This window comes from Halichoerus grypus, chromosome 10, assembly GCF_964656455.1.
Source record: "Halichoerus grypus chromosome 10, mHalGry1.hap1.1, whole genome shotgun sequence".
Classification (NCBI taxonomy): Eukaryota; Metazoa; Chordata; class Mammalia; order Carnivora; family Phocidae; genus Halichoerus; species Halichoerus grypus.
This window is the reverse complement of record NC_135721.1, coordinates 102,926,421-102,947,723: the sequence shown is the minus strand read 5'-3', so window position 1 is coordinate 102,947,723 and position 21,303 is coordinate 102,926,421. Positions and strand designations below refer to the sequence as shown.

Genomic DNA, 21,303 nt, shown 5'->3' with positions numbered 1-21,303 from the left:
ACTTCAGTAATGTTAGTAATGAATTATTAACATATATGTATGCATATTACTCATTGTTAGTTATGATTTGTATATATCTTTAATCTAGATTTAAGATTTCTAGATAAAATAGGGGATGTTTAGTTAAATTTGAATTTTAGATAATGATTTTTTTAGTATAAGTGTATTCTAAAAAATGCATAAGACATACTTATCCTAAAACAGTCATTATTTATGAAATTCTGATTTAACCTAGCATCTTGTAGTTTTATTTGCTAAATCTGGTAACTCTTAATAGAGTGTATCTCCAGCCTTCATAGTTTGTTTCTCTTTTTTTTTTTTAATATTTTTATTTATTTATTTGAGAGAGCACACACAAGGAGGAGCAGAGGGAGAAGGACAGAATCTCAAGCAGATTCCATGCTGAATGTGGACCCTGATGTGGGGCTCAATCCCATGACCCCGAGATCATGACTTGAGCTGAAATCAAGAGTTGGATGCTTAATCAACTGAGCCACCCAGCTGCTCCTATGTTTCTCTTTTTCTAATAGTTGCTTTACCTGCAATCTAATAGCATAAGATTTTAACTCCTAAAACATCAGACAGGGGGATAAAGTTTTCCATGTTTGGTTCACATATATTTTATAAATACAATATTCTTAGGTACTATTTTAGGGAGTATAGATTATATTTGATAATACTGAAACTGATTATGTGATACCTTTATGAGTCATTTCCTTGCTCTTTAATAAAATAATGGCAGTGAGTGTCATAAAAAGAGGAGTAAACCGTAAGTAGAGAGACCTGGGTTCTAGTTTCATCTCTGGCACAATCTCTGGGTCTCTATATTATCAGTGACTGTGAGTACATCTATGACTATTGTAGATTCACTGCATTAATGACTCCCATTCTTTTCTCTTGCTTGTAACCACACCTTTTGATGTACATGGTAATGGAGTCCATTTCTGTGCCTCTTGATTCTGACTGTGGCCATGTGACTAATTTTGGCCAATGAAATGTTAGTAGACTGGATATATGCAAAGGCTTGAAAAATAACTGTACTGGCATGCATCTGCTTCCACTGGTACACATCTGCCTTCATCCTGAGAACATGCCTAGGCTAGCCTGTTGGAAGGACGGGAGAGTAAGGTGGAGAAGAATGTTTAGCTTCTATGCATTCCTGTCTCACACCCAGGAGAGGAAATAATCAGATTGAAACATTTTACTTTTCTTAAAGAATCATTATTAATCATTCATACATAGATATCAGCAAGTTTTTGAGAAAACATATTCATACGTGAATATAGACATCTCAAGCAAAATTTGATTCAGCCCTAGAATTCTGAGCACACCAAGGAACTAAAGATAAACTTTATTTTTCATACTGTATCACCCCTTCCTTGTTTAAGAAAAATAAAGAAATGGAGGACTATAGGATAAAAAGCAAATAAAAATGAAGGGTGAGTGCTGAAGGCTGGTTGGTCCATATGGTAAAAGTTTTGTGGGCAACTTAAGTTGAACATGTGAAAGCAAAGTTTAGGTGTTCATTAGCGCAGGCATGGCCTTGGCTGAGGCTGGAAATGGATATCACGTGGAAGTTATTTCATCCAGCTGCATGCATCAGTTTCTCTGACAGTCTGACTTTTTCTTTATGGCTGTTGAACAGTGTAGGAAGACATGAGTGCTTTTCTGTTTGTGTCTCAGTTGACAGAATGCTGAATTTTTGTCTCATCTCCATATGTTATTGAACTGAACTTTTTTTCTGACTTACAGTGAAAAGATCTGATTTGTGTTCCCTTTTTGCTGGGTTAATTAACAAGGGAGTGTCATCCAGATCAGATAGGGATGGACGTTTGCTAGCTCTTCTTCACCAACAGACTTCTAAGTTTCCAGGGGCTGTGAGAGAAGGAAGGGAAAAGAAGGATTTTAGCGTATCCCATTTCAATCCTGAACCCTTACTATGTCTCCATATGTTCCTGTGCCAGTAAGTAAACTGAACCCTTACAGAGCATTCATGTGTTTAACCTAGGCTTAAATAAAACACAGAAAGCATCATGGACCAAAATTCTCACCAGACTTAGACAAGGGTACAACAGTATTTACTCAGAAACCTATAAAAATACTACAACTACTACTAATTTCATATTGCTAGGCAACCCTAGTCTATATGTCAGTGGAACTCAGGATAATGAAAGCAGATGAAAGCAGTATGTATTTTCTTCAAAGTTTCTAAGCTCGGAAGGAATTCCTAGATATAATAGGTATGTGGGAAAAAAACTGTTGACAGGACAACAATTCATTCATTTCCTAACATGACTAGTCATGTACTGTACTTCAGTATAAACAATAAGGTTATTGTTTGGATGGGAAAACAAGCAATTTGCTGGAAGGCAAAAAGGTGAAAATGTTCTATAAGCTGATTTTGTTTGGCAGGCTGCATGTCATTTTCTAGGTAGTCTTAGAAGATGTATTTAATAGATATACATTTAGAAATTTGGTCACTTGTGAAAGTTAGAATTCCTTCTAGTTTTCTTATTGTTTTGGATTGGGATATTTTTGTTTGCCGATTTTTATGTAGTTAGAGCCAGTGGCTCAATGTTCTCATTAAGTTAGGATAGTAGGGCTTCAGATAACATCGTTTTCTTTCTCTCCAGCATTCAAGCATTGGGGATTTATGGCTGGAAATCTTTCAAAAGTGACAACATGTCGATTAGTTAATGTGACCCAGGATTGTGTTGAATGAAACTGCTGGTAAGTTGAATTTATCCTCCAATCAGAGGACTTTGCCAGAGCAGACTTGTGGTTTGGGTTTTCTCCTTTTCTTATTTTGCATCAATTTCTTTGTGGATGGTGAGTCAATCAGGATGGTGTGTGGAGGAGAAGAGAAAGAACCCTCTGAGAGAAAGAATAGAAATTTGGAAGGCCCCATACAAGGTAGAATACTACATTTCAGGGTTCTACAGAATTAGATTCCTTTAGTGGTTAATGGTGTTTGGATATTTATAATTTGGGTTTGGGGTTACTTATTGATCCCCAAATAGATACTGCTCATACCGTGTTTAGAATCTATTATAGACATTTTCTTTTCTTAATTAAAACATACCTTAACTTGGCTGGATGTTTTTCTCTAAGTTTCTGAACCCAGGGACCTATTTTTATTTGACTTTTAATTTAAAAAATAAATAAATATGGCTCAATTTGTATTTTTTCTCTAAGCACAAAATGGCAAGTATCCAGCTATCCTCAGTTCTTCTGGGCTCCCAAAAGGGAAGTATTTTGGACACACACACACACACGCTGAATAAGCTTTTCCCAACCTGCTCCTGTCTCTTTCCACCCTTCCATCTCTGTGAAGTAGCTAAGTTTCTTTTCTTTTAAGATTTTTATTTATTTTAAAGAGAGAGCAAGAACACCAGTGGGAGAGGGGGCAAAGGGAGAGGGAGAGAGAGAATCTCAAGCAGACTCTACCCTTAGTGCAGAGCCCCATGTGGGACTCCATCTCAAGACCCTGAGATCATGACCTGAGCTGAAATCAAGAGTCGGACGCTCAACTAACTGAGCCACCCAAGCACCCCTTAAGCAGCTAAGTTTCTGGAAAGATTAGGCAAGTTCTCAAGTAGTAGGTGTTGGGAATCCAGCCCCTTATATTCTGTCTACAGAAACTTTTATGGGCGCCATGGTCAGACTGGATGCTTCTTCCTGCATTTGTTTATAGGTTCCTCCCAAGTATTTGGATCTCTCTGGTTTCTATTTGAATGTCTGCGGCTGAGAGCAAACATATGAGCAAAAATAGTCTAGGGGCAAAATAACCTCAGACAGACTGCAGTGAGCAGGGAACTGCAGCCTGAAATATCTGCATTGTCATCAGTCAGGCAAAAAGGAGGTCAATGGATGTTTCTGGATTTGCGGCATAGGCAGGATATGGAATCTTGGAAGGTTTTTATTGTATTGATATCCATGTGATTTTGGGGGTGGGTTGCTAGTAGTTCTTGCTGCTGACTTTGAGTGCCAGAGTAAACAGTAGTGGCCAGGGAAAAAAGCCCTCTGGAGCTTATTTAAAGAATACTAAAAAGAGATTTTTCCTGCCAACCTGGGCTTCGTCTTTCAACCCACAACTGAGCGAGATGGAGACAGAGACAGATAGGCTGTAGTCTGGCGGATAGTTCATAAAAGATGAATCGCCATTTTCAGTTTAATTTTTATATACTGGTTTGATTACTGATCTGATGATTATTGCATCATTCTCTGTTTACAATGTGCTCATCATGAATTATGTCATTATATTCCATCCAACAATATTTGAAGTATGTACTATTATGACCCCAGTTTATAGATGGGGAAACTGATGCACAGACAGTAGGTGATTTGCTTATGGATATGTGGCTAACAAGTGGATATGAACTCAAGAAGGCTAGTTCCAAGCACTATGCCTTGTAATTACACAGTATTTTTATTATCCTAACCTTTGTTTCTTTATATCACTTCATGTTTTCCTTTTTTCATGTAGGCTACCTTTGAAAATGCCTGGGATCTAGATTAGAGGGTAGTAAGAGATCAATCATCTGGCTGATCAGAGTCAAGTTTGTGGAATATTGGAGGATTTCCATGCCCCTGCTAACACTGTCACTAACACAGATAATCAGGAATTGGCTCTATTCCAATTTGTAAAGTTAATTTATTATTTCTAAGAAGTATTTTGCTTTAATGCTTTTCAATTCTTAAAAATAATTCCTGGAATTTAGAGATATACTAGATTCCAAAGAACTGAAAATCTTGTCTAACACTTTTTTTTTTTTTTTTTTTTGGTATAGTAAATAAAAATTGGGCACCTGTTTGAACTTAGACATGCCCTGTAGGTTAGGCCACAGGATAAAGGTGTGGGGAGGGAAGGAGTATATCTCAGCATAGTAATGATGATGATGAGCTATAACATCACTAACCAGATCCAAATCTTGGCTTTGACACTAATTTTTGTCTGATAACCTTTACATGCCTCAGTTTCCTCATCTGTGAAATGGGAATAATAATAGAGCTGACTTCATGGGGTAATAATAGAGCCTACTTATGAGGTTCATAACAGGCATTTTAAACGTTGGAAAGTGTGTTTTGTATTAGAAAGTGATCAGTAAACCTTAGATGTTTTTACTCATTCTTAAAGGTTCTCCGTGTAAAGTTAACATGGTGCAAACTGTGTGCACTTCCTAAACAAAATATCCTAGAGGTTTATAGTCCTCAATGATATAAGATTGTCTAAGTTTCAGGCATTTAACTTCACATGTAGTTGATATTATCTTCCTGCAGTCCCGCAGGTTGGAAACATAAGTGTTAACTTCAGCATCTCCCTCTTTCTCACTCTGTACATAAAATCTGTCACTCAAACTTGTAAATCATTTCTCCATTATGACTCTGAAATTGCCTGCTTTCTGTTCCCAAGTTAGAACTACTTGGCATCCTGTGCATGTAAGTTCTCCCAAACCCCCACTTTCCACCCCCATCTGGACCCACCCCTTGCTCACAGCGTCCCTGGCAGCTGTTTCATAGAAGGTTCCTTTTCTTCCTCAGTTGCCTTCTGGAATCCCTCCAGATACTCTAATAACTCCAGACAAAACCTGGTCCTGCCTGCTCAGTTTTGTGGCCCTTTCATTTCTGAACAAGTTCTTATATTTCATGTATGCTTGAGGGCCTTAATCTTTAAATAATCCTCCACTTCCAGAGTTTAGCCCTGATTAGTATATCAACTTCAGGTTTTGTTTTCTTCTCACACAAAGCTTTGGGCCAGTCCCAACTGTTTGAGAGCCAGCCTTGCCAAGCTGGGCATATGCAACATTGTCAATTAGAGTACTGCTTCTTACAGTAGAGAATTCACTAAAACAAGAGATTGTAGACTAGTAAGTCTGAGATGGAGCCTGAAATACTGTATGGTATTTCTAACAAACTCCCAGGTGATGCAGATGCTGCTATGAATGCCAAGACTGTAGATCTCCTGATGAAGCCCTTAACTCTTCCCTCTGCTTTTCATCTGGACTTCAACTGTCCTACTGCCAGAGCTGTTCCCTCAAACAATCCTGCTTATTTATCTTTAATGGCTCCCCACAGCTTATAGAAAAAAATCCAGACATGTTTACAGAGCATTCAGGGCACTCTACTTAAAATCTTATTAAATATTCTCGGGCACGTGGGTGGCTCAGTCAGTTGAGCATCCAACTCTTGATTTTGGCTCAGGTCATGATCATCAGGGTCGTGGGATTAAGCCCCGCATCGGGCTTCGCACTCAGCATGGAGTGTGCTGGAGATTCTCTCTCTCCTTCTTCCTCTGCCCCTCCCCCCCACTCGCTCACTCTCTCAGTAAATAAATAAATTAAATAAATAAATAAATAAATAAATAAAATATTTAAACAAATCCTATTAAATATTCAAAGACTAAATAACTCCCTGTATCTCCTCCACTACTGGTAAGCTTTAATCACCCTTTTGCACACTGGTTCCTAGTTTGGACCTTTGATAAGTCCTTTTGGTCCTTTACATTCATGGAGAATAAGTGTTTGTACATCCCTCTGCTCTAAAGAGCTCTTTGAAGGTCTACCTTTGCAATCCTAGTCTAGATAGAGCCTGATCATATGGTTTGTGTTAGACTCTGTGTAACCAGGGCGTGGCCACACTGGTGGAGCCAGAAGAATGATTGAGATGGAGGTTTTGTTGTAAACCACTTTAAAATGTCTTGGGGAGGGTGCAGGGACCATTTTGGGGGAGGGGGACGATTATAAATAATAGAGCTAAGCATATCAGATTCAGAACTGAGAAGAAAAAGAACTAAGCCTCAACACAGAATTTTAAACACCAATTGAAGAATGCTCTCAGCTTTCCTTTTTTGCAGACTTGAAAAAAGTGTTGTTTCTAGGACACCATGGATCTGAGAGAAATATATAATTAATGGCTGGGTATTAGTGTGAGGATTGATAGGATTTTACTAATTCTGTCTTCATGGCTCTATGATAATGTTTACACATGATTTTGAATTCCTTTCATTTTCTGTCTTTGATACAGTCCTTAGAACTCACCACTTGAAGGGTATATGGGGATTCATTTTTTTCCCATTATGATCTGATTAAATTGATTATTTAATTATGCTTATAAAAACTAAAAGCTAAAATTTTATTAAAGCATCATGTATTTGCATACCAATGTCAGTGGCACCAATGTCATCCAGTGCTCATGATGACAAGTGCACTCCTTAATCCCCATTACCTATTTCAGCTACCCCGCTACCCACCTCCCTTCTGATAACCATCAAGTTGTTCTCTATAGTTAAAGAGTCTGTTTCTTGGTTTGTCACTCTCCATTTTTTTCCCTTTGCTCATTTGTTTTGTTTCTTAAATTCCACATATGAGTGAAATCATATGGTATTTGTCTTTCTCTGACTGACTTATTTTGCTTAGCATTATACTCTCTAGCTCCATCCATTTTGTTGCAAAGGGCAAGATTTCATTCTTTTTATGGCTGTATAATATTCCTGTGTGTGTGTGTTTGTGTGTGTATGTATACCACATCTTCTTTACCTATTCATCAATCGATGGACACTTGGGCTGCTTCCATATTTTGGCTATTATAAGTTATTGTTTATTGCTACAGTAAACATAGGGGTGCATATCCCTTTGCATTCATGTTTTTGTATTCTTTGGGTAAAAACCCAGTAGTGTGATTGCTGGATCTTAGGTAGGGTAGTTCTGTTTTTAACTTTTTTGAGGAACCACCATACTGTTTTCCAGAGTGGCTGCACCAGTTTATATTCCCACCCTATGTTCCAGATGGCTCATTTTCTCCACATCCTTGCCAAAACTTGTTTCTTATGTTGTTGACTTTACCAGTTCTACAGGTATGAGGTGATAGATATCCTATTGTAGTTTTGATTTGCATTTCCCTGATGATAAGTGATGATGAGCATCTTTTCATATGTCTGTTCGCCATTTGTATGTCTTCTCTGAAGATATGTCTGTTCATGTCTTCTATCCATTTTTAAATTGGATTATTTGGGGGGTTTTTTGGTGTTAAGTTGTATAAATTCTTTATATATTTTGGATACTAACCCTTTATTGGATATGTCATTTGCAAAGATCTTCTGCCATTCCATAGGTGACCTTTTAGTTTTGTTGATTGTTTCCTTCACTGTATGGAAGCTTTTTTTTTTTTTTTAAACAGAGGTTTTTGTTTTGATATAGTCCCAATAGTTTATTTTTGTTTTTGTTTCTCTTCCTCAGGGGACCTATCTAGAAAAAAGTTGCTACAGCTGATGTCAAAGAAATTACTGTCTGTATTCTCTTCTAGGATTTTTATGGTTTCAGGTCTCACATGTAGGTCCCTAATCCATTTTGAGTTTATCTGTGTGTATGGTGTTAGAAAGTGGTCCAGTTTCATTCTTTTGTATGTAGCTGTCCAGTTTTCCCAGCAGCATTTGTTGAAGAGACTGTCTTTTTCCCACTGGATATTATCTCCTGCTTTGTCAAAGATTAATTGACCATATAATTGTGGGTGTATTTCTGGGTTTTCTATTCAGTTCCATTGATCTATGTGTCTGTTTTTGTGCCAGTACCATACTGTTTTGATTACTGCAACTTTGTAATATAACTTGAAGTCTGGAATTGTAATGCCTCCAGCTTTGCTTTTCTTTTTCAAGTTTGCTTTGGCTATTCAGGTTCTTTTGTAGTTCCATACAAATTTTAGGACTGCCTGTTCTAGTTCTGTGAAAACTGCTGTTGGTATTTTGATAAGGATTGCACTAAATCTGTGGATTGCTTTTGATAGTATGGATGGGCATTTTAACAATATTTCTTCTTCAATCCATGAGCATGGAATATCTTTCCATTTCTATGTGTCATCTTCAGTTTCTTTCATCAGTGTGTTATAATTTTCAGAGTCAGGTCTTTACCTCTTTGGTTAGGTTTATTGCTAGGTATCTTGTTATTTTTGGTGCAATTGTAAATGGGTTTATTTTCTTAATTTCTCTTTCTGCTGCTTCATTATTGGTGTATAGAAATGCAACAGGTTTCTGCACATTGATTTTGTATCTTGCAACTTCACTAAATTCTGTTATCAGTTTTAGTAGTTTTTTGGTGAAGTCTTTTGGATTTTCTATATATAGTATTATGTCATCTGCAAGTAGTGAAAGTTTTACTTCTTCTTTACTAATTTGGATGCCATTTATTTCCTTTTGTTGTGTGATTGCTGTGGCTAGGACTTCCAGTACTACGTTTAATAAAAGTGACAAGAGTGGATATCCTTGTCTTGTTCCTGACCTTAGGGGAAAGGCTCCGTTTTTCCCCATTGAGGATGATGTTCACTGTGGGTTTTTCACATAAGGCCTTTGTTATGTTGAGGTATGTTCCCTCTAAACCTACTTTGTTGAGGCTTTTTATCATGAATGGATTTTGTACTTTGTCAAATGCTTTTTCTGCATCTGTTGAAATGATCATATGGTTTTTATCCATTCTCTTATTGATATCACATTGATTGATTTGCAAATACTGAACCACCCTAGCAACTCAGGAATAAATCCCACTTGATCATGGTGAATGACTTTTTTAATGTATCATTGAATTCAGTTTGCTAGTATTTTGTTGAGAATTTTTGCATGTATGTTCATCTGAGATATTGGCCTGTAGTTTTTTGTTCTTTTTGTTGTTGTTGTTTGTTTTTGTTTTGTGGTGTCTTTATCTGGCTTTGGTATCAGGGTAATACTGACCTCATAAAATGAATTTGGAAGTTTTCCTTCCTCTTCATTTTTTGGAACAGTTTGAGAAGAATATGTATTAACTCTTTTTTAAATGTTTTTAGAATTCGCCTGTGAAGCTATCTGGTCCCAGACTTTTGTTTGTTGGGAGTTTTTTTTATTACTGATTCAATTTCTTTGCTTACCAAATCAGTCTGCTCAAATTTCTATTTCTTCCTGTTTCAGTTTTGGTAGGTTCTATGTTTCTAGGAATTTATCCATTTCTGCTAGGTTGTCCAATTTGTTGGCATGTAATTTTCCATAATATTCTCTTACAATTGTTATATTTCTGTGGTGTTGGTTGTTATTTCTCCTCTTTCATTTGTACTTCTGTTTATTTGTGTCCTTTTTCTTTTTTCTTGATAAGTCTGGCTAGAAGTTTATAAATTTTATTGATTGTTTTCAAAGAACAAGATCCTGGTTTCATTGATCTGTTCTATTGTTGCTTTAGTTTCTATATAATTTATTTCTGTTCTGATTTTTGTTATTTCCTTACTCCTGCTGGTTTTGGGTTTTGTTTGTTCTTATTCTAGCTCCTGTATGTGTAAGATTTGGTTGTTCATTTGAGGTTTTTCTTGCTTCTTGAGGCAGGACTGTATTGTTCTAAATTTACCTATTAGAACAGCTTTTGCTGCATCCCAAAGGTTTTGAACCATTGTAGTTTCATTTTCATTTGTTTCCACGTACTTTAAAAAATTTCTCTATTGATTTCCTGGTTGGCCCATTCATTGTTTTTATTTGCATATTATTTAACCTCTATGTATTTGTGGTCTTTCCAGATTTTTTTCTTGTGTTTAACTTCTAATTTCATAGTGCTGGGTCAGAAAAGATGGATGGTATGACCTTGATCTTCTTGAATTCATAGAGGATTTTTTTGCAGTCTATGATCAGTTCTGGAGAATGTTCCATGTGCACATGAAAATACTGTGTATTCTGTTTTAGGATAGAATGTTCTGAATATATCTGTTAAAACCATCTGGTCCAGTGTGTCATCAAAGCCATTGTTTCCTTGCTGACTTTCTGTTTATATGATCTGTCCATTGATGTAGTGTGTTATTAAAGTCCCCTGATATTATTGTATTATTACTGATTAGTTCCTTTATGTTTCTTATTAACTGTTTTATGTATTTGGGTGCTCCCATGTTGGGTGCATAAATATTTATAATTATTATATCTTCTTGTTGGATTGTCCCTTTTATTATTACAGAGCATCCTTTGTTTCTTGTTACAATCTTTGTTTTAAAGTCTGTTTTGTCCAATATAAGTATTGCTATCTTTTGACATCCATTTGCATTGTAAATGTTTCTCCATACCCTCACTTCCAATCTGTGTGTCTTTAGGTCAAAAATGAGTCTCTTGTAGGCAGCATATAAATGAGTCTTGTTTTTTATCAATTCTGTCTGTCACTCTATGTCTTTTTTTTTTTAATTTTTTTATTGTTATGTTAATCCCCATACATTACATCATTAGTTTTAGATATAGTGTTCCATGATTCATTGTTTGTGCATAACACCCAGTGCTCCATGCAGAACGTGCCCTCCTCAATACCCATCACCAGGCTAACCCATCCTCCCAACCCCCTCCCCTCTAGAACCCTCAGTTTGTTTTTCAGAGTCCATTGTCTCTCATGGTTCTTCTCCCCCTCCGATTTCCCCCCCTTCATTCTTCCCCTCCTGCTACATTCTTCTTCTTTTTTTCTTTCTTAACATATATTGCATTATTTGTTTCAGAGGTACAGATCTGAGATTCAACAGTCTTGCACAATTCACAGCGCTTACCAGAACACATACCCTCCCCAGTGTCCATCACCCAGTCACCCCATCCCTCCCACCCCACCCCCCACTCATATGACCTCACTGATATGAGGAATTCTTAATCTCAGGTCACTCTATGTCTTTGATTGTAGTCCATTTACATTCAAAATCAGTATTGATGGGGGGGGCAAAGATGGCGGAGTAGGGGGCCCTATTTCAACCAGTCCCCTGAATTGAGCTGGATATCTACCAGGCCACTCTGAACACCCACGAAATCAGCCTGAGATGTAAGAAGATATATCTGAATCTCTACAAACAGAATATCCTCAGCGGTTGGTTTCAAGGTATGAAGTGGGAAGATGTGATTCTGTGGGCAGATATCTGAAGGTAAACAGAAGGGGGAGGGATCCTCCGAGATCTGCACCACAGGTGCGTGAAAGCCTCCTGTGCTGGGGACCGGGCACAGACTCGCAGACCAGTAGCAGCAGGGAAAGACTTTAGGGCAGCCCCTGGACTGAAATCTGGAGCTGTGGGGGCACCCATGAAAACTGGAGGCAGCTGATGGTTCTAGAAGCACAAAGGGCAGAGACGTGCCTGGACCTGGAAGTGAGGGCTGGGAGGGCTACTGGGGGGCGCACAACCCAGGATGCTGCGGTTTTAGCAGCACAGACAATGTGGCCTGGAGAGCTCACTGAAGAACAGACTACAAACTCTCTGTTCTGAAGCAGAGGTTTGGAAATGGTCACTTCTTTTTTTTTTTTTTTAATTATTTTTTATTATGTTATGTTAATCACCATACATTACATCATTAGTTTTTGATATAGTGTTCCATGATTCATTGTTTGCATATAACACCCAGTGCTCCATTCAATACGTGCCCTCTTTAATACCCATCACCAGGCTAACCCATCCCCCCACCCCCCTCCCCTCTAGAACCCTCAGTTTCTTTTGCAGAGTCCATAGTCTCTCATGGTTCGTCTCCTCCACCTATCTCCCCCCGTTCATTTTTCCCTTCCTAAAATCTTTTATTTTAACATGTATTATTTGTTTCAGAGGTACAGGTCTGTGATTCAACAGTCCTACACGATTAACAGCGCTCACCACAGCACATAACCTCCACAATGTCTATCACACAGCTATCCCATCCCTCCCAACCCCCAGCACTCCAGCAACCCTCAGTTTGTTTCCTGAGGTTAAGAATTCCTCATATCAGTGAGGTCATAAGATACATGTCTTTCTCTGAATGACTTATTTCACTCCAGTTCCATCCATGTCGTTGCAAATGGCAAGATTTCATTCCTTTTGATGGCTGCATAATATTCTATTGTATATATATATATATACCACCTCTTCTCTATCCATTCTTCTGTCGATGGACATCTTGCCTCTTTCCATAGTTTGGCTATTGTGGACAATGCTGCTATAAACATTGGGCTGCACGTACCCCTTCAAATCCCTACATTTGTATCTTTGGGGTAAATACCCAGTAGTGCAATTGCTGGATCGTATGGTAGCTCTATTTTCAACTTCTTGAGGAACCTCCATACTGTTTTCCAGAGTGGCTGCACCAGCTTGCATTCCCAACAACAGTGTATGAGGGTGACCCTCTCTCCACATCCCCGCTAACATCTTTTGTTTCCTGACTTGTTAATTTTAGCCATTCTGACTGGTGTGAGGTGGTATCTCATTGAGGTTTTGAGTTGGATTTCCCTGATGCTGAGAGAAGTTGAGCACTTTTTCATGTGTCTGTTGGCCATCTGAATGTCTTTGGAAAAATGTCTGTTCATGTGTTTTGCCCATTTCTTGATTGGATCATTTGTTCTTTGGGTGTTGAGTTTGATAAGTTCTATATAGATTTTGGATACTAGTCCTTTATCTGATAGGTCATTTGCAAATATCTTCTCCCATTCTGTCAGTTGTCTTTTGGTTTTGTTGACTGTTTCTTTCACTGTGCAAAAGCTTTTTATCTTGATGAAGTCCCAGTAGTTCATTTTTGCCCTTGCTTCCCTTGCCTTTGACAATGTTTCTAGGAAGAAGTTGCTGTGGCTGAGGTCGAAGAGGTTGCTGCCTGTGTTCTCCTTTAGGATTTTAGGAGACTCCTGTCTCAAATTTAGGTCTTTCAACCATTTTGAGTCTATTTATGTGTGTGGTGTAAGGAAATGGTCCAGTTTCATTCTTCTGCATGTGGCTGTCCAATTTTCCCAACACCATTTGTTGAAGAGACTGTCTTTTTTTTCCATTGGACATTCTTTCCTGCTTTGTCGAAGATTAGTAGACCATACAGTTGAGGGTCCATTTCTGGGCTCTCTATTCTGTTCCATTGATCTATGTGTCTGTATTTGAGCCAGTACCATACTGTCTTGATGATGGCAGCTCTGTAATAGAGCTTGAAGTCAGTCTGGAATTGTGATGCCACCAGTTTTGCTTTTCTTTTTCAACATTACTCTGGCTTTTCAGTGTCTTTTCTGGTTCCATACAAATTTTAGGATTATTTGTTCCATTTCTTTGAAAAAAGTGGATGGTATTTTGATAGGGATTGCATTGAATGTGTAGATTGCTCTAGGTAGCATTGACATCTTCACAATATTTGTTCTCCCAATCCATGAGCACAGAACATTTTTCCATTTCTTTGTGTCTTCCTCAATGTCTTTCATGTGTATTTTATGGTTTTCCGAGTACAGATTCTTTGGCTCTTTGGTTAGATTTATTCCTAGGTATCTTATGGTTTTGGGTGCAATTGTAAATGGGATCAACTCCTTTATTTCTCTTTCTTCTGTCTTATGGTTGGTGTATAGGAATGCCACTGATTTCTGTGCATTGATTTTCTATCCTGCCACTTTACTGATTCCTGTATGAGTTCTAGCAGTTTTGGGGTGGAGTCTTTTGGGTTTTCCACATAAAGTATCATATCATCTGCAAAGAGTGAGAGTTTGACTTCTTCTTTGCCGATTTGGATGCCTTTGATTTCTTTTTGTTGTCTGATTGCTGTGGCTAGGACTTCTAATACTATGTTGAATAGCAGTGGTGATAGTGGACATCCCTGCCGCGTTCCTGACCTTAGGGGGAAAGCTCTCAGTTTTTGCCCATTGAGAATGATATTCGCTGTGGGTTTTTCGTAGATGGCTTTTATGATATTGAGGTACGTACCCTCTATCCCTATACTCTGAAGAGTTTTGATCAAGAAAGGATGCTGTACTTTGTCAAATGCTTTTTCTGCATCTATTGAGAGGATCATATGGTTCTTGTTCTTTCTTTTATTAATGTATTGTATCACATTGATTGATTTGCAGATGTTGAACCAACCTTGAAGCCCAGGGATAAATCCCACTTGGTCGTGGTGAATAATCCTTTTAATGTACTGTTGGATCCTATTGGCTAGTATTTTGGTGAGAATTGTTGCATCCATATTCATCAAGGATATTGGTCTGTAATTCTTTTTGATGGGGTCTTTGTCTGGTTTTGGGATCAAGGTAATGCTGGCCTCATAAAACAAGTTTGGAAGTTTTCCTTCCATTTTTATTTTTTGGAACAGTTTCAGAAGAATAGGTATTAATTCTTCTTGAAATGTTTTGTAGAACTCCCCTGGGAAGCCATCTGGCCCTGGGCTCTTGTTTGTTGCGAGATTTTTGATGACTGCTTCAATTTCCTTAGTGGTTATAGGTCTGTTCAGGTTTTCTATTTCTTCCTGGTACAATTTTCTTAGTTTATACATGTCTCGGAATGCATTCATTTCTTCCAGATTATCTAATTTGCTGGCATATAGTTGCTCATAATATGTTCTTATAATTGTTTGTATTTCTTTGGTGTTGGTTGTGATCTCTCCTCTTTCATTCATGATTTTATTTATTTGGGTCATTTCTCTTTTCTTTTTGATAAGTCTGGCCAGGGGTTTATCAATCTTGTTAATTCTGTCAAAGAACCAGCTCCTAGTTTCATTGATCTTTTGGTTTCTACTGTTCTTTTGGTTTCTATTTCATTGATTTCTGCTCTGATCTTTATTATTTCTCTTCTCCTGCTGGGTTTAGGCTTTATTTGCTGTTCTTTCTCCAGCTCCTTTAGGTGGAGGGTTAGGTTGTGTATTTGAGACCTTTCTTGTTTCTTGGGAAAGTCTTGTATTGCTATACACTTTCCTCTTAGGACTGCCTTTACTGCGTCCCAAAGATTTTGAACAGTTGTGTTTTCATTTTCATTGGTTTCCATGAATTTTTTAAATTCTTCTTTAATTTCCTGGTTGACCCATTCATTCTTTAGTAGGATGCTCTTTAGCCTCCATGTATTTGAGTTCTTTCTGACTTTCCTCTTGTGATTGAGTTCTAGTTTCAAAGCATTGTGGTCTGAAAATATGCAGGGAATGATCCCAATCTTTTGGTACCTGTTGACACCTGATTTGTGACCTAGGATGTGATCTATTCTGGAGAATGTTCCATGGGCACTAGAGAGGAATGTGTAATATGTTGCTTTGGGATGGAATGTTCTGAATATATCTATCTATCTGTGAAGTCCATTTGGTCCAGTGTGTCATTTAAAGTCTTTATTTCCTTGTTGATCTTTTGTTTAGATGATCTGTCCATTTCAGTGAGGGGGTTGTTAATGTCCCCCACTATTATTGTATTATTGTCAATGTGTTTCTTTGCTTTTGTTATTAATTGGCTGATATAATTGGCTGCTCCCATGTTAGGGGCATAGATATTTACAATTGTTAGATCTTGTTGGATAGATCCTTTAAGTAGGATATAGTGTCTTTCCTCATCTCTTATTATAGCCTTTGGATTAAAATCGAATTTGTCTGATATAAGGATTGCCATCCCAGCTTTCTTTTGGTGTCCATTAGCATGGTAAATGGTTTTCCACCCCCTCACTTTCAGTCTGGGGGTGTCTTTGGGTCTAAAATGAGTCTCTTGCAGACAGCATATCGATGGGTCTTGTTTTTTTCATACAATCTGATAGCCTGTGTCTTTTGATTGGGGCAGTTAGCCCATTTACATTCAGGGTTACTATTGAAAGATATGAATTGAGAGCTATTGCATGGCCTGTAAGGTGATTGTTACTGTTTATTGTCTGTGTTCCTTTCTGGTCTATGTTGCTTTTAGGCTCTCCCTTTGCTTAGAGGACCCCTTTCAATATTTTTTGTAGGGCTGGTTTCGTGTTTGCAAGTTCCTTTAGTTTTTGTTTGTCCTGGAAGTTTTTTGTCTCTCCTTCTATTTTCAATGACAGCCTAGCTGGATATAGTATTCTTGGCTGCATATTTTTCTCATTTAGTGCTCTGAAGATATCATGCCAGTCCTTTCTGGCCTGCCAGGGCACTGTGGGTAGGTCTGTTGCCAATCTAATGTTTCTACCATATCTCTTCTCCCAAGCTTTCAGGATTTTTTTCTTTGTCTCTGAGACTCGTAAGTTTTACTATTAGATGTTGGGGTGTTGACCTATTTTTATTGAATTTGAAGGGGGTTCTCTATGCCTCCTGGATTTTGATGCCTGTTTCCTTCCCCAAATTAGGGAAGTTCTCTGCCAGAATTTGCTCCAATATACCTTCTGCCCCTCTCTCTCCTTCTTCTGGGATCCCAATTATTCTAATATTGTTTGATCTTATGCTATCACTTTTCTCTTGAATTCTGCCCTCATGATCCAGTAGTTGTTTATCTTTTTCTCTGCTTCTTTATTTTCCATCGTTTGGTCTTCTATATCACTGATTCTCTCTTCTGCCTCATTTATCCTAGAGTTAGAGCCTCCATTTTTGATTGCACCTCATTAATAGCCTTTTTGATTTTGACTTGGTTAGATTTTAGTTTATTTCTCCAGAAAGGGTTTCTCTAATATCTTCCGTGTTTTCATGCCAGCTAGTACATTTATAATCGTCATTCTGAACTCTAGTTCTATCTTACTAATGTCCATATTGATTAGGTCCCTGGCAGTCAGTACTGCCTCTTGTTCTTTTTTTTGAGGTGATTTTTTTTTTTTTCCATCTTCTTTTTGTCCAGAGGAGAACAGATGAATGAGAGAACAAAATGCTAACAGGGTAACAACAACTCCAGAAAAATATACACTATACAAATCAGAAGAGACCTAAAACCGGGGGAAAGGAAAGGGAAAGAAAGAGAAAAGAAAGAAAAAAGATAAAGATGAAGATAAAAACAAACCAAAAAACCAGAATATGCTCAAATAGCAAGCTGGTGTATAGATCAGTGCCACACACTAGATTTGGGGCATATTTTGGTATGTTAGAAGAGAGTGCTTCCCAAAATTTTAAAGAAAGAAAAACATATATATGTACAAAAATAAAGGTAAATACGATGAAGGGATGGAATATAAGATGAAAATTATAAAAGTTTTATAAAAGGAATTGATAAGAAGTTGGTTGAAGAAAGAAGAGGAATTAAAAAAAAAAAAAAGGGAGAGAATGTGATCAGCCAGGAGACTAGAACATAGCCATACCCTAGAGATTTATGGTATATTTTGGTCTGTTAGAGGAAACTGTATCCCAAAATTTTAAAGAGAGAGCAACTTCATATATATATATATATGAACTTCAAATATATGTATATATATTTATACCAAAAATAAGGTTAACTACTATGAAGGGATAGAATATGACTCTAAAAATGAAAACTAAAAAAGATTTTTAAAAAAGGGATTGATATGATTTTGGTTGAAAAGGAAAAAAGAAAATTCAAAAGAAAGAAAAAATTTTTTAAATTAACTTTGAAAGACTAAAGAATCGGGGGGGAAAGCCATGAATTCTATGTGCAGTATTCCCCTATTGCTGGCATTCTGCTGTCCTAATTGATCGGTAAACTTGGTCTTAGCTGGCTGTTCTTGCTGATCTTCTCGGGGAGGGGCCTGTTGCAGTGGTTCTCAATACGCTGTTACTCAGGCAACCCTGTTTGGGCAGTTGCCCTGCCCTTGCAGGGGGCTGGGCTGTCATCTACTGGGGTTTGCGCTCAGTAGCTTTTGTTCCCTGCAAGCTTTCCGTACAGCTTTGGAGGACAAGATTGAAAATGGCAGCCTCCCAATCTCTGCCCCAGAGCAGCAGAGAACTCGGGGCCACACTCCTCAGTGAGCCCCCAGAGAAAAGTAGTCAATCACTCCTGTCTCCCTGGTCTCTGGCCGCACTCCATGCTCTCCTGGCCTGTGACCGAGTGTTTCTATCTCTGGCACACAACCCCGTGTGGAGTCTCCAAACCCAGCAGATTCCTGCGGTGCACTCCTGCACCACTCCTCCCCGGGGAGGAAGGGGAGTCTCCCCGGATCTTCCGCTTGGTGGGACCCTGCTGGAAGAGCAATGGCCCGACTGTGCTGCAGATCATGGTTTATGGCAACCCTGAGCTGAGAGCCTGCTCCTCAGCTCCGTCTCTGCAACCAGCTTCCCTGCTCCAATACCTGGGAGCTCTGCCGCACTCAGGCACCCTGGTCTTTCTGTGACCCCTGAGGGTCCTGAAAACACACTGTCCCAGGGAGGGTTCCACCCCCCTGCTTAGCCACTGCAGTAACGTCCCTCAGCGAAGCAGACTTCTAAAAGTTCTGATTTTGCACTCCACTGCTCTGTCACTTGCTGGTAGCGGCTGATGGAGGCTCCCTCCCCCCGCCGTGTATCCTCCTGAATATGGCCTCAGAGTCACTTCTCTGCATGTCCTACCTTCCAGAAAGTGGTCGCATTTCTGTTCAGAGAGTTGCTGCTATTCTTTTCTTTGATCTCCTGTTGTGTTCATAGGTGTTCAGAATGGTTTGATCCCTATCTAGCTGAACTCTTGGGACCAGATGAAATTTAGGTCTCCTACTCCTCCACCATCTTGCTCTTCCCCCTGTAAATGGTCACTTCTGCTCTGTTGGAAGAGACGTGGAAAGCCACCAGGGAAAGCCGCCAGAGAACAAAAGCCCCTCATAACCGGTTTTCACTAAGCGCATCCCCCCCCATAGGGGGCAGGGCAACTCTGCCCAAACAGGGTTGCCTGAGTAATAGCATGGCAGGCCCTTCCCCCAGAAGACAGGCTGGAAGAACAAGAGGATGACAACCCTAAGGTCCCTATAAAACAGGTGCATCTTGCTTGGGTTGTGGTCAATAATTTGGACTCTGTACATTCCCTCAACCACCCCGCAACAGAATGACAAAGAGGAATAACCCCCAAAATAGGAACGACTGAGACTGTGACTTCTGCCACAGAACAAATGGATATAGATAAAAGCAAGATGTCAGAAATAAATAGACTTCAGGGTAACAGTTATGAAGAGGATAGCTAGAATGGAGAAAACAATTAATGGCAACATAGAGCCTCTAAGGGCAGAAATGAGAGCTAATCTGGCAGAACTTAAAAGTGCTATCAATGAGACCCAATCTAATCTAGATACTCTAACAGCTAGGGTAAACAAGGCAGAAGAATGAATTAGTTATCTAGAAGAAAAACTGATAGGAAAGGAGAAACAGGAGGAGGCCTGGAACAAACAGCTTAAAATCCGTGAAAACAGAATTAGAGAAATAAGTGATGCCATGAAACGTTCCAATGTCAGAATTATCAGGATCCCTGAGGGTGTGGAGAGAGAGAGAGAGAGGGCTAGAAGATATATTTGAGCAAATCGTATCTGAGAACTTCCCCAATCTGGGGAATGAAACAAGCATTCATGTCCTAGAGGCAGAGAGGACCCCTCCCAAGATCAAGGAGAACAGACCAAAGGCCCAGCATGTAATAGTAAAACTCACAAATCTTCGAACCAAGGAAACCATCTTAAGGGCACTTAGGGGGAAGAGATTCCTTACATACAGAGGGAGGAACATCAGAATACCATCAGACCTATCCACAGAGACCTGGCAATCCAGAAAGGGCTGGCAAGACATATTCAGGGCACTAAATGAGAAGGAAATACAGCCAAGAATACCTGGCAAGGCTGTTATTTAGATTGGATAGAGCAATACAGAACTTCCAGGACTGGCAGAAACTGAAAGAATATGTGGCCACTAAGCCAGCCCTGCAAGAAATATTAAGAGGGGGTTCCATAAAAGGAGAAAGAAAGACCCCAAGAGTGATATAGGATAGAAATTTACAGAGACGATCTATAGAAATAAGGACTTCACAGGCAACATGATAACAATAAAATCGTATCTTTCAAAATCACTCTCAATGTGAATGGTCTAAATACTCCCATAAAATGGCAAAGGGTTGCAGATTGGATAAAAAGACAGGACCTATCCATATGCTGTCTACAAGAGACTCATTTTGAACCTAAAGATACATCCAGACTGAAAGTGAAGGGATGGAGAACCAACTTCCATGCCAACATACCTCAAAAGAAAGCTGGGGTAGCAATTCTCATATCAGACAAATTAGATTTTAAACTAAAGACTGTAGTTAGAGACACAGAAGGACACTATATCATTCTTAATGGGTCTATCTGACAAGAAGATCTAACAATTGTAAATATCTATGCCCCCAACATGGGAGCAACCAACTACATAAGCCAACTGTTAACCAAAATAAAGAGACATATTGATAATAATATGTTAATTGTAGGAGACCTCAGGCAAGGAGCAAGATGGCGGAGGAGTAGAAGACCTAAACTTCGTCTGGTCCCAGGAATTCAGCTAGATTGTTATCAAACCATTCTGAACACCTACGAACTCAACAGGAGATCGAAGAAAAGAATAGCAGCAACTCTATATGCTATGGCAAGTGCTGTGAATTGTGTAAGACTGATGAATCACATACCTGTACCTCTGAAACAAATAATACATTATATGCTTAAAAAAAAAAAAAGATGATAGGAAGGGAAAAATGAAGGGAGGGAAATCGGAGGGGGAGATGAACCATGAGAGCCTAT

General features: G+C 38.8%; 1 long non-coding RNA gene across 1 annotated transcript in view; it reads right to left on the bottom strand.

Moving 5' to 3' along the window:
• Positions 1–795: 795 nt before the first annotated feature.
• LOC144379377 (uncharacterized) overlaps positions 796–21,303 on the bottom strand; it is a 264,902-nt gene continuing 244,394 nt past the window's right edge. The window contains exon 3 of the long non-coding RNA XR_013442210.1: positions 796–1,875. This is a non-coding gene — a long non-coding RNA (uncharacterized LOC144379377). The remainder of the gene's footprint in view (positions 1,876–21,303) is intronic.